Source organism: Arachis hypogaea, chromosome 9 (genome assembly GCF_003086295.3).
Source record: "Arachis hypogaea cultivar Tifrunner chromosome 9, arahy.Tifrunner.gnm2.J5K5, whole genome shotgun sequence".
In the NCBI taxonomy this organism is placed as follows: Eukaryota; Viridiplantae; Streptophyta; class Magnoliopsida; order Fabales; family Fabaceae; genus Arachis; species Arachis hypogaea.
Window position 1 is genome coordinate 118,629,855 of NC_092044.1, and position 16,493 is coordinate 118,646,347.

General features: G+C 28.2%; 1 long non-coding RNA gene across 1 annotated transcript; it reads left to right on the forward strand.

The window, feature by feature from the left end:
• The first annotated feature begins 12,684 nt into the window (after window positions 1–12,684).
• On the forward strand, window positions 12,685–16,184 carry LOC140175394 (uncharacterized). The gene is made up of 2 exons (XR_011866132.1): window positions 12,685–13,645; window positions 15,600–16,184. It is a non-coding gene; the product is annotated as an uncharacterized lncRNA (long non-coding RNA).
• Window positions 16,185–16,493: the final 309 nt, after the last annotated feature.

A 16,493-nucleotide genomic window follows, 5' to 3' on the forward strand; every position in this document is an offset into this window, starting at 1 on the left:
TAAAGATATAGTTAAACTGTGGATATATATTATATTAATTAATTTAATTAAATAACTAAAAAATAAATACTCAAATTAGTTTTAAAAAATTTTAGATTAAATATTTTAGTTTTTTACAAAATTTTATGTATTAAAGTCCTCGAGAATAATTTTCGTAGAATAGATTAGTTTTTTCGTCGTTTTTAATCAAATTTATAATATATACATGTTATATAAATAAGTCTCTAACAAATTTTATTACAAGCCAATTAAATTTCAAAAATATCATTATATATAAGATAAATAAGTCTTATTTTTAAATTACCTGTCTATCTTACAAGAATAATAATTCTTAAGAACCTTTGAAAAATAAAAATTTATTAGAGACTAATCTGATTTAAAATTGTTTGAAAACTAATATGAATGTTTATTCTATATGAAACTATTTAACGATTCTTAAAGTTATCTTTACATAAAAAATATTTAAAAAAAAATAGTTACCTTATTATATACAATTAATAAATTAATCTTACTAATGTGTGCATGCCCTTTAGAATTTTCCAATTACTCAAAAGCAATTCGAACACTATTATAAAAAATATGTAGTGCAGGAAGGGCCAGGATTCGGCTGCTAAAAATATTAGGTTAAATCAATTCATGTCCCTTGTACAACAGTGTTATATACGCCATCTTATTTACTATTACTATATATATATTATTCTTTTTTCATTGAAAAGTGTCTTTAATTTGTATTGTTCATCTTATATTATATCTTAATTAATTAATTATTGCATGGTGGAGAGTATACAATTCCTTGAATCAGCGTCCAATAGCTATCTTTATTAATTAATGTCTACTGTGTAATTTAAAAGTTTAGGAATTATTTTAGAACACTCATATGTTTATTATTATTATATATATACAAAGTGAGATTTGATGGTTTTAAATAATTGATTTTTTTCATAAAGGTTTTCTTTTATTAATAATAATAAATCTTACTTGTAAGTTGGCATGGTATATATATCCAACTAACAAAAAGTAAGTACAACAATTATTATTCTTTGAATAAATTACATTTTAATAATTTTATCAAAATTTATTGTTTAATATATACGTTATTTATATCTTAGAATTGAATATCATCGCATCATATATATTTCAGCCACAAAAAAATGTCATACTAATCCTATATAGTTTGTGAAAGATCAAAATAATATCTTACCATGCATATTCTTCAAATATTTAAAGTTACAACAGTTCAATCCAATTATTCATCATTTTTATTTTAAAAAATCAATAAAAAATTGAAGACATATATTGTTAAATTCCATGTTGAATCAAATTCTTTTATATACATATGTCAGCACATATCACTAATTAAATACGCTATTTTAACTTAAAATAACTCACCGTCTTGTTATATATCTAATTTTTTTTAACAACTAAGTCGAACGCAAGTTATTCTAAATACAATACAAATCAGTTTTATTAGTGAAAGCATAAATACATGTTTTAATTTCCAATCATTAACATAAATGTGAATGCTCATATTATTTTTTTTTCGTATTTTTTTTCTTGTATTATTTTTTTTCTTTGCGTATTTTTTTTGGTCATCATTTTTTTATTGTTATTATTATTACTGTATTTTTTTTCTTTTTTTTTTCGTTTTAGTAATTTTGTAGATTGATTTTTTTTATTTTTAGTTTTATTTTTTTTAAGAGAATAAAATAAGAAGAATTATAAGAAAATAAAATAAGAAAAAGAAGATGAAGAAAAAAATGAAAAATAAGAAGCAGCAGAAAATAAAGAGAAAAAAGAAGAAGTGTTTTAAATTATCAGAATTTATCAGAACAAATAACACCAAAATATTTTACTAATAATATATAAATTTATTAATTTTTACACTAAAATTTTGCTACAAAAGGACAAAAATATTTCTTTAATGCTATATTTTTTTCTTTTTCTTTTATTTTTTTGTTACTCTTATTTCTTCTTTTAGAAGTATTACTTAATATATTAGATAATAAATTATTTTTTAATAAGGAGGATTAGAAATGTGAATATTATATTAAATTAGGATAGAGCTCGTCGAAACGAGAATTTTGACACCGATTTCAAAGAAAACGGTCCAAAATTGGACCGAACGGGCTGAACCAATTAAACTGGACCCAAATCGGACTATCGGTCCAACCATACCTTCTCCTTCATTTTCTGCCGCACGAAGCTGAAAGCTTCTCCAGGGAGGAGAGAAACGAAACACACTGTAACTTTACGGTAAATTTCTAACTCTCGTAACTTCTCCGTCCGAGTTCCAATCGCCGTACCGTTTGTGGCCACGTATTCACCGCGTCGAGCTCTACGTTTCTACCAGAATAATTTTATAGGTAACTCGTTATTTCACACTCAGCTTTTATTTCCCCCAATTTTTGAGTTTTCAGAAGGAATGTTAAATTTTTTTGATTTTCGATGTTTTAGGATCCAATTAGCTTGAGAAAAATGTTCACTCTTGCTTATGTGAAGTTTAGGTAAGGTGAGGATATGATAATTCTATATTAATTTTATTGAATTTGAGCTTTGAGTATTAAATTGGGTATATATGTGTTATAAATGTGTATTAGGTTGTGAATAAATAATTGGAGCTTGAAATTGTGAATACTGAAACTTGGAGGAAGCTGATTAGTTGAGTTTTGAGAGGCTGCATTGGTTTTGAATAAATAGCTTTGGTTGTTACGTGAAAATCGGCCAAGGTATGGTTTAGGTTTCTTGCATTTAATATATAATGTTCTGTGAAAACTTAGGTTAGATGACCATAGGATAAGTTGGAATGCATGTGTATGTTTAATGTTTAGTAATTTATCAATGAATATATTTGGTTGAAGTTTACTAGATAATTAGTTATTAATTTTGGATGGTGAATGTTGTTATGTTAATTTGGAGAGAATTATGGTTGAATGTTATTGTTGATGAACATGGTTAGTTTGGTACTTGTTGATTAACTAATGATTTGGTAAATTATTGATTTGAGGTATAACTATTGTAGAGGTTGTTGTGATAATGAGGTATTTTGTGTTAGAAGTCTAGGATTAGTGAACTATGATCCTTAGTTGAATTTTGGTTGTTGGATTTGAATATTGTATAAGTATAATTGTTGATCTAAGGTACATTTATTATGGTGACTGTTATGATGATGAGGAAGAGTATGTTGAATTGAAAAGAAAGCAGGTTTGGACCCGAAAAGGGTGGCAAAGTCTGAGTTTTAGAGGAGATGCTGGCAAAATTTTATAAAAATTAGAGATTTTGTTTATATGATTATTTAAAAGATTTAGATTGAGAGGTTATATAGTTTGATTTAGAGTCATTAAGAAAATGAGCATGTTTGAAGTTTGATTCATTTAGAAAAGAATGAATTACGTTTTGAATTGGAACTATTAATGGACAGAATTGGAGGTGTGATAACGAAGGATAAGGATTGAATATGATTGACGTATAATGATGAATGAGATGCGATTGAGAATGATGTGGATGTTGATGAATTATAATTGAATTATTTATATGACTTATGAATTTGAATAATCTGAGATACAAGATTCCCTGGATCAAGTGTCGTAGCTTGCCACCACGTGTACCAGGTTGAAAACTCGATACTCTGTTGACCCTACGATGTAAGTGTGACCGGGCACTATATAAATTCCCGGGAATGTTACCCCCATTGAGCAATATTGATTATTTGAGAAAAAGCTATGCATAGACTCTTGGGGATGCACGTCGGGGGACAGTCTAAGGACAATTCAGACTTGTTGGGTTGGCTGGATAACCGACAGATGAGCCTCATCAGGCATAGGATAGGCATGCATTATATGCATATTACTTAAATTACTTGCTTGTGCTTTAATTGGGTGTGCCTATATATACTTGCCATGCTAAATGTGTATTTATTACCTGTAATAACTGTAACCTTCTTGTGTTTGCCTTATCTGTATATTTATCTGTGAAAATGCATGAAGGAGTTCGAGGTGGATGAATGGTAGTATGGGACTTAGATTTAAGGTTAAGTTAAGTTAGGATTAAATATTTTTAGAAAATCACCTTTTATGGCTCTTGTTTAATACTTTAAGCTCTATAATCTGAGTGTCGGCGTTCTAGGATTGCCTCTGGCATTCTCAGAACCTTATATATTATGTGTGTAGCACCTTTACCATACTGAAAACCTCCAGTTCTCATTCCATACTATGTTGTTGTTTTTCAGATGCAGGTCGAGAGACATCTCGTTAGGCGTCAGGACTCTTGAAGCAGAGTGGTTACTGGGTTATTTTGTCATGCTATGATGTATATATATATATATATGTACTTAGCTTTCTCTCCGCATAACTTGTTCTTTTTGACCCTCTTAGAGATTTATAGAGAGGCAGGATTATGCATATGCACTTTTGGGTTTTGGATATGCATGTATCTATGTGTAAATATTCTCCGGCCGGTCTTGACTTCGCAAGCTGAGTTAGGAGCTTGTTATTTTGTATCTTTGGCATTCTATTCCTACTTATGTTATCTTATGTTCAAAGTTATGGTTTTCTTAGCACGCAAGTTAACTCGTTCCTTGAGCGTTGCGCTTTTATTTTGCGATTTTATTTTCTCTATTCTTCAAGGCTCCTAGCATATTATAATTCTTCTGCTATTATATGTACTCATTTTATTTTAGAGGTCGTAATACCACACCACCTCTATTTTACGACTTAAGCGTAAAGCTTAGTGTGGTAAGGTGTTACCGTAGTAGTGATAACGATAATAAAAGAGAAAGATAAAAAAAAGAGAAGAAGAAGACAACGATAATGACAATAATGATAGCGATGTTGATATTGACGATGGTGATGAAAATGGAGAAGAATAAGAGTAAAAGGAATGAGAAAAAAGATATAGATCACATTGCACATGGTGGTTGAATAGGATATATGACTATATGATCTTTTTTTTCTTTGTTCTATTTCTGATTTTATTTGATAAGAGACAAAATGAAATTGTCTCTTACATAATCAATCTAAGAGAAGTCAAAACATCTTAATTCACTAAAAGAAAAGGGTAAAGTACTAAATTGGTCCCCTATGTTTGGGCGCAATTCTGTTTTAGTCCCTAAGGTTAAAGTGTCCTTTTTGAATTAAAAAAAGTTTCATTTAACTTCAATGTAGTCCCATCGTGAAGTCAAAGTTAAATAATTAACAAAATGTCCTACATGATAGTAGTACAAAAACATAGTCGATAATATGAAGAATAAGTATAAGCTCTAGAGACACAAAATTAACCGTGGATGCATCAATACATTTATTCATCATTTTTTTTACAATTTGAATGAAATATTTTCTATATAATTAAGGAGAATCATAAATAAATGTATTGATACATTTACGGTTGATTTTGTACCTCTAAAACTTATACTTATTCTCCATATTATCGACCTTGTTTTTGTATTGTTGTCATGTAGGACATTTCGTTAATTATTTAACTTTGACCTCATGGTGGGACTACATTGAAACTAAATGAAACTTTTTTGGATTCAAATAGGACACTTTAAACCTTAAGGACCAAAACAGGATTACGCCCAAACGTAGGGGACCAATTTAATACTTTACCCTAGCATGTTTGCTCTGTTCTTGTTTAATCATGAAAAGACAACAAAATTATCTCCTGTATTTCCAACATTGCAGATTCAATATACAACACTGAGATTCATCAAGTTTGAAGTAAAAGAACACAAATTTAAAAGAATAGGTGATAGATTCAACCCCTCATTCTCTAGGTTATAGAGAACCTTCAATACTTTTATATTATTATACTCAAATATCATTGTTAGATAAAAATTATTTTTAAATTAGATATCTAAATATAAAATTATTTTTATTATTTAAAAAAAATTAGTAAAAATTCACCTAAACAGATCCCAATATTGTTGATGTTGAAAATTTTTTACATACTCGGACTAAATGAATACTCTTACTCTATATCATTTGTTTTACTATTTTGATGTTAGTTTCTATTTTATATAAAAATTAATTAATTCATTAGCATAAGAGTTCCAATTTACTAGCTATTAAAATACCTAAAATTTTCTGGCTCACATTGATTACTAAAGCGCAATTGGTTCTCTGACTTTTTTTTCAATATATTTTTTTTGAATAATTATCTAATTCAATCTTTAAAAATTTTAAAAATTGATATTTTAATATCCAAAAAATTAATTATAAATTAGTTTTTATAATTTTTCTTCGTCAAACATATCAGTTCTCAGACTATTTTTCGACATGATTCATCAATAGAAATTATTGAGTTAACACGTTAACTCACACATGTAGCAGTTAAGTATCCACGTATACGAAGAGGACAACGTTAAATACTATATTACCGGTTACCTTCTGCTTGATAGATCTTTTATGTGTTTATATACTTGTTGCCATCACTAGAAGAGAAGATATAGACCTAAAATATATGTACACCCACTGCTAAAGATTAGAGCAACACTAACTATATATCAACACTGCATTCAACCAGTTAATTTGTAAAAATATTGGGGAAAGACAATATACATGAATCTGATTCCACCAAAGTTGAAGAGATCAATAGGCAGACAATAAAGAGAAGGAGAAAGGATTCATTTGAGTTAGAAGCTAGTAAAACTAATAGCACCAAAATAAAGAAAATATTTAGGGTCACTTGTAGCAAGTGTGGAGAGATTGACCACAACTATAAGACCTGCAAAGGACCTCCAGCAACAATAATTGAAAAACCAACTAATCCAAACAGAAAAATAACATTGAAAGCTAATTCTAGTTCTGAAACTTCAAACCACAATGTAGATGAGATCAATGTCTCTCAATCAGCTCCACAAACACTGGTAAAATCAAACCCGACCAAAATTGTGTTTTTTAAACTTTCATAGTGAGTAAACTGTCTTTTTTAAACATTTATAGGGACTATATTGAGCTTTCTAATAAGTTATGGAGACTGCATTGATATTTTTTTATTGAACTGCAATTTGAACTACTGTTTAGTCTCTTGTAGAATGTGAATGTGAATGTTAATGCTCATCAGGTTCTTTCAGAAATAGTAAATTCGGATCTAATACCTAATGTGGTAAGTTAAAAAAAACAGTAAATATATTGTTCTTCTAATACAAAAGTTTATATAATCTAATAAGTTGTTACTTGTTATATGCAGATAACTATGAGACCAAGGTCTCACAAATTTTTAAGCACCAATTTCATCTAGTGCTAGAATTAAGCAACCTATTATCAGGCCACATCAACCACTCCCCATTCAGTTGAGCATTCCACTAACGATTTCACCATTTACAACAATTGGAGGGGTCTCAGTTGAAACAATGGCAGCTGCCAGTAAAAGTACTGCATTAAGGATGTTCCAGTTTATTCCAAATCCTCGTTTCAAGCATTCGAGGAAAAGCTGACTAGTATTGCATGCTGAAGACATAACATTAGGTTTTTTAGTGTCTTAGTTTAAACTGTGTTTTCGTGTCTTAATGCTCTACTTTGCTATTATCATATTAGTTTTGGATGAGAGATTGTTGTGTAAAAAACTCTCAGTTTGGTTGTCATTAGGTTTTATGCTGTTGTATGCATGAAGAGTTTGTGTTTTGACACTTCCTAATATCTTATTAGTTTGCTACTATAACATGAATAATTTTTTGGTTTAATTACTCTGTTGGTCCTTATAGTTTTTCGAAATTTTTAATTAGGTCCATATACTTTTTTTTCATTTTAATTGAGTCCTTGCACTATTTTTTTTTTAATTGGGTCCCTATACTTTTTTTTCCTTTTATTTGGGTCTCTGCACCAATTTTTTTTAGTTGGGTCCCTATAAAATTAAACCAATTACTGATAAGAAAGATCTAATTGAAAAAAAATTTGGTGCAGGGACCCAATTAAAAAGAAAAAAAATATAGGGACCTAATTGAAAATTTCATGAAACTATAAAGACCAACAGAATAATTAAACCTAATTTTTTTGAAGACTTGTATGCTTAAGTTCTAAAATATATAATCTACTGTGGTTTACTTATTAGTATTAAAAATAATGGTGTGTTATATTGTTTTTATTTATTTTTCTCATAATGTTTGTGATTGTATATTTAGCCCGACCAACACTGTTTCTTCGTCCTTAGTCTCACTTGAATACCAAATCATTGCTCTTGATTCTAATAGCATCAACCAATTACTTGCTCTTGATTTTAATAAGCATACATATTGCAAAAACCTGCTTTAACTTACTACCATTTATTCCAAAAAAATTACAAATACATTTACAATTTCATCAAAATATTATTTAAATATTGAACTAAAAGTAAACTTACATATAATATATAATATATGTCTAACTCTAAATTTTTTACAAGGCAATAATTATCAGTTATGGCCAAAACTAACAATACCAGAACCATAAAAACAGACACTACATTAAAATATTTTCTTTTAAAATCAATCTTTGAAGCTACATCTTGATGAACCTTTAACATATCAATTTTATTCTGTAAATCTATCAATTTCTGTTCTAAACCATCATCATCAGTCTCGCAAATGGGTGACACATTATCAACCAATTCTGCACTAGACATGGCCTCCACAGCACCATCATTAAAACTGATGTCAAAAATCTAGTCAACCCATGTAAAGAACTTGCAATGAGGAATTTTTTTCTGTCCATCCCACAGACAGATTATTCAACACAATTTTTTTTCTGATTTTAATTAATTAGAATGGCAACAATTATTTACCTTATATAGTGGGCATCCAAAAAATAATTTGATCGAATTTTTGTAAGTTCTTAAAATGGAGACTATTACATACAAACTGTATGAGCATTTTGGGTGTTGCTCCTTCGTGATATCAATGTTCCTCAACTTGCTTACGTCACCATGTACAAGACCAGTATCACTGAAGTCACCGTGTCTCATTCCACGGTAATTCGAAGAAGACAAACTTTCTCTACTTAGCATCATCAAAACTAAACTTGGATATGTCAATTCTGCATATGACAAACTAGGGTTTCATGAGGACGACCTTCAATGATGAAGAACGAGAAAGGAGGAGTATTAATATGATGCCATTTTTTCAAAAAAAAAAAAATCAGTGACTATTTTGTCCTCCTCGCACACGTGAACACTTAACTGCCATGTGTGCAAGTTAATGTGCCAACTTAGTAATTTCTGTTGATGAGTCACACCAAAAAATAGCATGGGAATTGATATGTCTGACGGAAGAAAATTATGGGGACTGATATGTATATTAATTTTTTTGGGGGGTTAAAATGTCCACTTTTAAAATTTTTGGGGACTGAATTGGGTAATTACTCGATTTTTTTCACGGTATCTTTCAACCAGACAAGTTAAAGACTAATTCATCGCCTATTTAAACTTTATTTAAGGATCTGTTGTTGACCAATAGATTACTGCATACAAAAGACGGGATTCAAACCATCCAACACTTACTTAAGTGAATGAATAAGTTGACCACTCCACCAACTCAAATTAGTTATTTCTCTCCAATATCGTTGCTGGGTAATCATTTAAACTTTTTTATTATGTTTAGATGTTTTTTTTTTTTTGATAATTTACTATATATGTTTAGATTTGTAAAAGAAAAACACAAATTTAATTACCTAAAAAAATAAAAAAATTAGATGCTTTTACCTTGCAGGACTTTTTACATTATCCAAAATAAGAAAAAACTCTTTTTCCGCATAGCCAAAAAAACAAAGAAAATTCTCCTCTTAAAAGTTTCGATTTCTTTCTTTTTTATTTCAACTCCAAATATGGTTAATATTTATAATATTGATACAAAAAATCTTTTTACCTTTTAATTAGCGAAGACAATTAAAGTTTAGATGCACAATCAATTATTGAAATAGGTACAAGTACCTAAGTATTATATATATATTATGTTTAAAATGAACGTACGTACTACGTAATAATCCTAAAAGTTTAAAAATTTTGGTTCAATTACTTTTTATAAAAGCTGGATTTGAGAGAAATTTTGCCTCAATTCAGGTCAAAGTTATAATGGATTATAGCCAGGTGAGTCAAGCTCTATCTGCAAATTAAACATTTGCTTCTGCGTTTCATATATATATATATTGGATTTAATTTTTTTATTATTATCTATAACTCATTTACATATCTCATTCTATAGACTCATTGAAGTTGCGTGATTTTTGTATGCTTTTTACCATGATTTTTGTTGTTATTAACAGTGACCCTGATGCTAGGCTCATATAGGGTCTATAGCTATGATTTTGCATGGACCTTTGGTTATTTTTATTTTATTTTTGTTATATAATTCTATATATTCTCAATATTCCAAGCAGGGCGATATGATTGCGCTCATGGGTTGAATGTTTTACTTTCCCAGAACAAAAGTCAGTCAAAGTGATTATTTGTCAAAAATTGTAAAATGTGTCCATCAAACATTACACACACATATATTGTTGTTTATTTGCTTTTATAAAGCAGTTGCAAAATTTAAATAATGGACAAAATATATAATTCTATTTCTAATCCACATCATAAAGGTCCTTAGTGTCTCCTATTTTTTTTTTCTCTATCTTCTTTATGTCATAATCTTGCTTTCTATTTGAGTTTTCCTCATACAATGTTTATTTATGTATATGTGATGAAAATTTTGGTCACATACAAGGTGTTTATATACATAAGTAATTAAAAGCAATTCTATAACCAACAATCCAACAAAAATATGTAAAAAAATTAAAAAAAATCAATAATTATAATAAAAAATGTGTAATAAAATTCCAATAGCAAAACATTAAATTATTTTAGATTTTTTAAGGGTTTAGATATCAACATCATTGTTTATAATATAATATACAGAAGATATACTGTACAATTATTCTTAAAATCTCAATTTGAAAATTATTTTTTTTGTGTGGTGTGTAAGGGCCAAGGGCCACTTCATATAAAAAGATATTATTAATTTTTTTTAGTAATCAATTAATATTTGGATTTTAAAAAAACACACTAACTTTCTTTTTTCTGCCTTAATTAGCGCTCTTGATTGTTGCAATTAAGCCTTTTTATACTTAAGATTTCTAATCCGATCCTCATATTAAGTTTGTCACTGCCACAAACCAAATTATATATAGATAAGGAGAGAAGAAAATAAAACAATAATTTAATTATAGGTAAAAATATGAACTATTTGGCAATGAAGAAACATAATCCATATTGTAGTTTATACCCAGCGTACAATTGCTGTATGCTTACATAAATGTAGCAAGCTAGAACAAAATTGAAAAAAAAAAGGAAAAAATTAAAAAGGCAATTAAAGTAGCTAATATGATGTATTATTGCAATAATCTGAGTGTGTGTGAGTGAGAGAGAGAATTAGGTGATAACCAAAGAGGAGTGGGCTATGATTATTCTAAAACCTAAACAAAAACGACTATATTAGGTGTATACTAAAATTAGTCACTAAAATCAATCATCAATATAAAATATATATTAAAATATAAATATATATTAAAAATAAATTAAATCATATATATATTTATACACAAATACATTAATAACTAATTTTAATAACTAATTTTGATATACAAATAATATTTTAAAACAAAAAAGCTTATTACAAAGCTGTCCCATGACCGAAGTAGTAGTGTAATCAATTGGTAATAAAATATGATTACATAAAAAGCAAAATGAAAACCCCTTCCTTTAAAAAAAAAACTAAAGTAGCTATAGAGTTTATATTAACATGTAAATAGGATTGCTTAAAATTTTGATTTCTTATTTAGAGTTTATTTGTTTAATGAAAAATGCTAATGCGCTAAAAAAATAAGTAATGAATGTAATCTTCTACAAAAATTAGCTTGTTATTAAAAATATAAAAAAGAGAAACAATAAATCCCAAAATTTTAAATTATAAATATTAAACTTTAAATTTAGACTTGAATATAAAATATAATAAATATAGTTAAAATTTATTTAACCAATAAAGAGTACAATATTCTTTGTTTATGTTAGTTTGGTAAAATTTTTTATTTTTAAAAATAGTTTATCAAAGTTGAATAATTTTAAAATCAAACTAAAAATAACCTTTAATAAGTACAAATAATAATTATATTTGATAAAATAATTTTTAAAATTTACAAAATCACAAAATAACTTTAAAAAATGCATCTCTTGATATTTTCAAAAACATCCGTAATTTTCTAAAAATTACAAATAAAAACATATAAAGTTTTATTTATCAAATATAAAATATAAGTATTTATGCAAACATCTCTTAAAAGAGTTTTACAGAATCAAACCTTAGTAAAAAGCATGGAAAAATTAGGGGAAAGAAAAGGAAAAGATAATAAGGAAAAAGGAAAGAGGGGAGTGATGGGGGGGAAGGAATTGAAAAGAGAGAAAAAGAAGACACATATTGGTAATACTTGATCTCCTTTATCCGCCTTTAGCTTTTTTTTTATTTAAAGAAAGAGAGGAATCCATGTTGGTCCAAGCACTCTAAGACAAATTCATCTTCAGAGCAAGAAAAGAAAAGCACTCTTCAGAAAACGAGATTTCAACACCTTCAGGGCTAGCTTCGGAAATTGCATTCCTTATACTAACCCAACCCAACCCCATAACTCAATCATTTCTCTCTCTCTTTCCTCCTCTTCTATATTTAGTGCTTGGTGGAGCTTCAACCTTGCCCTCACCCTCCAACCATAACCCCACATATTCTTCTTCCTTTTCTCACTATTATTAGCCAAACCCTCTTCCTCCCTCCCTATCTTTAGCCCTTTGCTTTTCCTTCTTTTATTCACTAGGGTTTTCAATCAATTTAATTAAACCCCATTTTCATTATTATCACCTACTTCTACTTCTAGATCTCAATTCCTATACCTCAATATATATACCTCCTTCACTCTTGCTCTTTACTTCTAGTACTCTCTCTCTCTCTCTCTCTATGAGATAAGTTTTCTTATATCATACATATCAATTCCAGCTTCATATGTATTCCCATGATGAAGCTAAGAGAATTATAGTATTAATTAATTCTATATATATAGGTTTCATCATCATCATTATACCATGTTTTATCATATTATTCATGTATAGGTCTATAAATTAAGTTAGAGTATGTGTGTTATTACAACTTCCGCCAAAATAGCATTTATCACATGTTTTTATTAGATGTGGATATGTATGTGTGCATCTAATTAACCTAGTACTTAGTCATGGATACACATGATTTCAGGGTAAGTAGAGACTAAGTAGTTGTTGTTGATGTTACTATTGTTGGTGAGCTTTAATAAATGCAATTTAGACATGTGTGTTAAATTTGATGCATCCTAATTTTCTTTGTGTCACATCATGCATACATGTGTGTATGTGCCTGGCTCCCTGTATGCCATTTGTAGAGCTCATCGAAATATCGATAACCTCTGTAGATGGCGTATGAGGAGCCAAGCATATTCCATATACATACATGGAGAAATACGAACACGATTAAAATAAGTTAATTATTATAAATTATCTTCACTAATTAAACATGTATTATTGTACTAACTATATATTAGAGGGCCATATATATAGGTCAATTATTCAACAAAGCACGGCATTGTCATTTTCAAAGTCACAGGTAATGCTTCCTCATTGTTTAACAAAGGTACATATCTTCCTTTTTTCATCATTGCAAGAAAGAAACTTATTATTTTCTATGTAAAGAAGTTATTTATTTTAGGGTTGTTCTGGTATTGTTGATGATTCATAATATGTGTGACACTTATTGAGAAACATATATGTACTACTTATTAGATAGTATTTTTTTTAAGGAGAGAATTTTATTTACACTTGAAACAAGGGCATGGGAAAACCACAAGAAAAACCAAGTTACTGTAAATCTTTAGAACCTGTTGCTGACAATTAACATGGAAGTTATAAAAATTAGTTGTTTCACTTTTTCTTCTTGCCATGCTTGTCTGTTCTCATGGACATTTCATATGACCTCTGATTATACCAACAAATATATATATAATGGCCTCAAAAGAAGATATACTGTGCCATATGTCTATACAGTTAAAATGCATTTATTTTAATCTAGGGAAAAAATTGGTCACGTGATCATTATGTTAGTCTAGAAAAGTTCAAATTCATAATGCAATAATGCAGTTATGATTCTAATAAACTCTTATTATACATTGACTCTTCTTACTGGTAGAAATTTTCTTAATATACCTAGGTTAACTAACAACATATAATGAAACAAATTAAAAAATATCATCATGTACGTACGTGGAATCATGTACATTTAAAAAAAAGGTTTAGTTTTAATGTTATTCTTTAAGAATATATTTTTCAAAATATATTCATATATTATATACATGGGCTTTCATGGTTTTTTTATGATTGTGTAGGTGCATTGTTTTTGTTTTTGTAATTGTTTAGTATGAGCTCTCATATGATATTTATTTTTCCCCATCTTATTTTGAGCATGATACTTTATTTATAAAAAAAAATTCATGTGTTATATACTTTTCTTTTAACTAGTTGTGTTTGAATTTGATCCCTCAATTCCCCATAGGAATTTTAGGGATATGAAAAATATAATTACTTTGAGAATGTCTTTAATTTATCATATTGTTATGTATAGATAAATAGATCCAACACTGACAACACTAACGTTTGATGCTGAGGATGAGAATACTGTTTTATTATTAATGCATAGCTAGTTATTATAAGAATAATGATCATTTTTTTGTAGTTTCATATTGGAGTAATTACTAAATACTGTACACATACATAATGTTATTGTATATATGTATATACATTCTCTCAAAACATTGGTGGTTAATGAACCTTCTGATTAAATATAAGAGCTAGCTAGGGAACTATATGTGTGGCATGGCAGTGGAATGTGAATGTTGATGAATTTGTTAATTATTAAAAGGGGTGTGAACCCATCAATTGGAATATATAGTGAAGAAAATATATAATCAGATTTATAGTGATAAAGGTGTCTATTCCATTGATTTTCAAGAGAAATAGAAAGTATATGCATATGTTTTTTGTTTTAAATTAGGACACATATTGATGAGGTTATTTTTGGTAAATATTTTTAAAATTTTTATTTTAATAAATACATAAATACTTTTTATAATGGATTATTTTAACCATATATTTTTTAGATATGATAAAACTTTAGTACAATACTTAGTTATTAGAATTAAAATATACAATACGTGGGGTATTGTCCCGCTCTTAGAATTTTGAAAAATATTGTAAGATATTATTTATACCAAAATTTTTTTAATATCTAAAAAATAAGTCAATTTTAACTTGTACTCTAGGAATATATATTTTGTTAAACCCTAAACTATTCCAATAATTTTCTAAACTACAACATACTAAAACCTAAAAGCTCACCAATAATTGCTATATATTATTGCTCTTGTTCATTAGGGCATGTATATGCATGATGTATAGTAGTATACCCATGTATAATGTGTAATAGTAAAGTTATTTTTAGGCATAGGAGTTAGGCTTCATTGTATCTAGTAGAGCATATAGTTAGTAAAATATTTTGAATGGATTAAATGATTTAAAAAAGAATTTATAATTAGGAATTGGGGACAACACAGCACATACACACGCATGGGGTCTGGGCAGGGCTTGAAGAAAGTGAAGAAAAGATGTATATATCACGGGAAAAGCAAAAGCATGATTTGTATGTGTGGGAATAGGAGGAGGGGGATGAAGAAGAGAGGGGGATTATGATTATGATTATGGCCACTGGGGAATAGGAATCTCATGCAAAAAGGAGTTGGACCACTCTCTCTCTTTCTCTGAGAAGAGAATATGTTTTTACGGTCAAAGCAGGTCAAAAGTGGGACCACCCTGGGGAACCCTGCCTGCCTCTCCTTTCTCTCTTCCTCTCTCCAAATTTGTTACATTCTATTATTTTCTAGTTCAACAATGGAATATTATTCTACTTATACATCATGGTTTTATTTTGTTAGGATCATATGTTATTAGGTTATTGTTTAAAAATATTAAATGTTTTGTAATTTTATCTTTTTTTTTTATTTTTAATTGATATTTCATTGGTTAGTACTAGAATGTGGTTTGTATAAAAAGAAGGCAATAATTCTAATATTCTTCTAAGACTAGAAGATAAATTATTATTTTTTATATATTGCATATAATAAGTCTGATTGTACATTTGAATTAAATTCTAAATATTTGTATAATCTTAGTGCATTTAAAAAAAAAAAACTTGCTTTTATTCTCATAGGTTAAATATATAAAAAAGAATAATTTATTCTCTAATTTCACAAAGATTAAAAAATAATTACTTTATAAGATTATTACTTGTTAAAACTAATAATATGCTTCCCTATAACAAGTAGTACTTTTATTTAGGTCATGATGGGTTTTTGGTTTTTCTTAAATGGTATCATCAATTGGATTATTATTAGTATCACAATAATCCAATTATGAAATAGATATATAGAGTT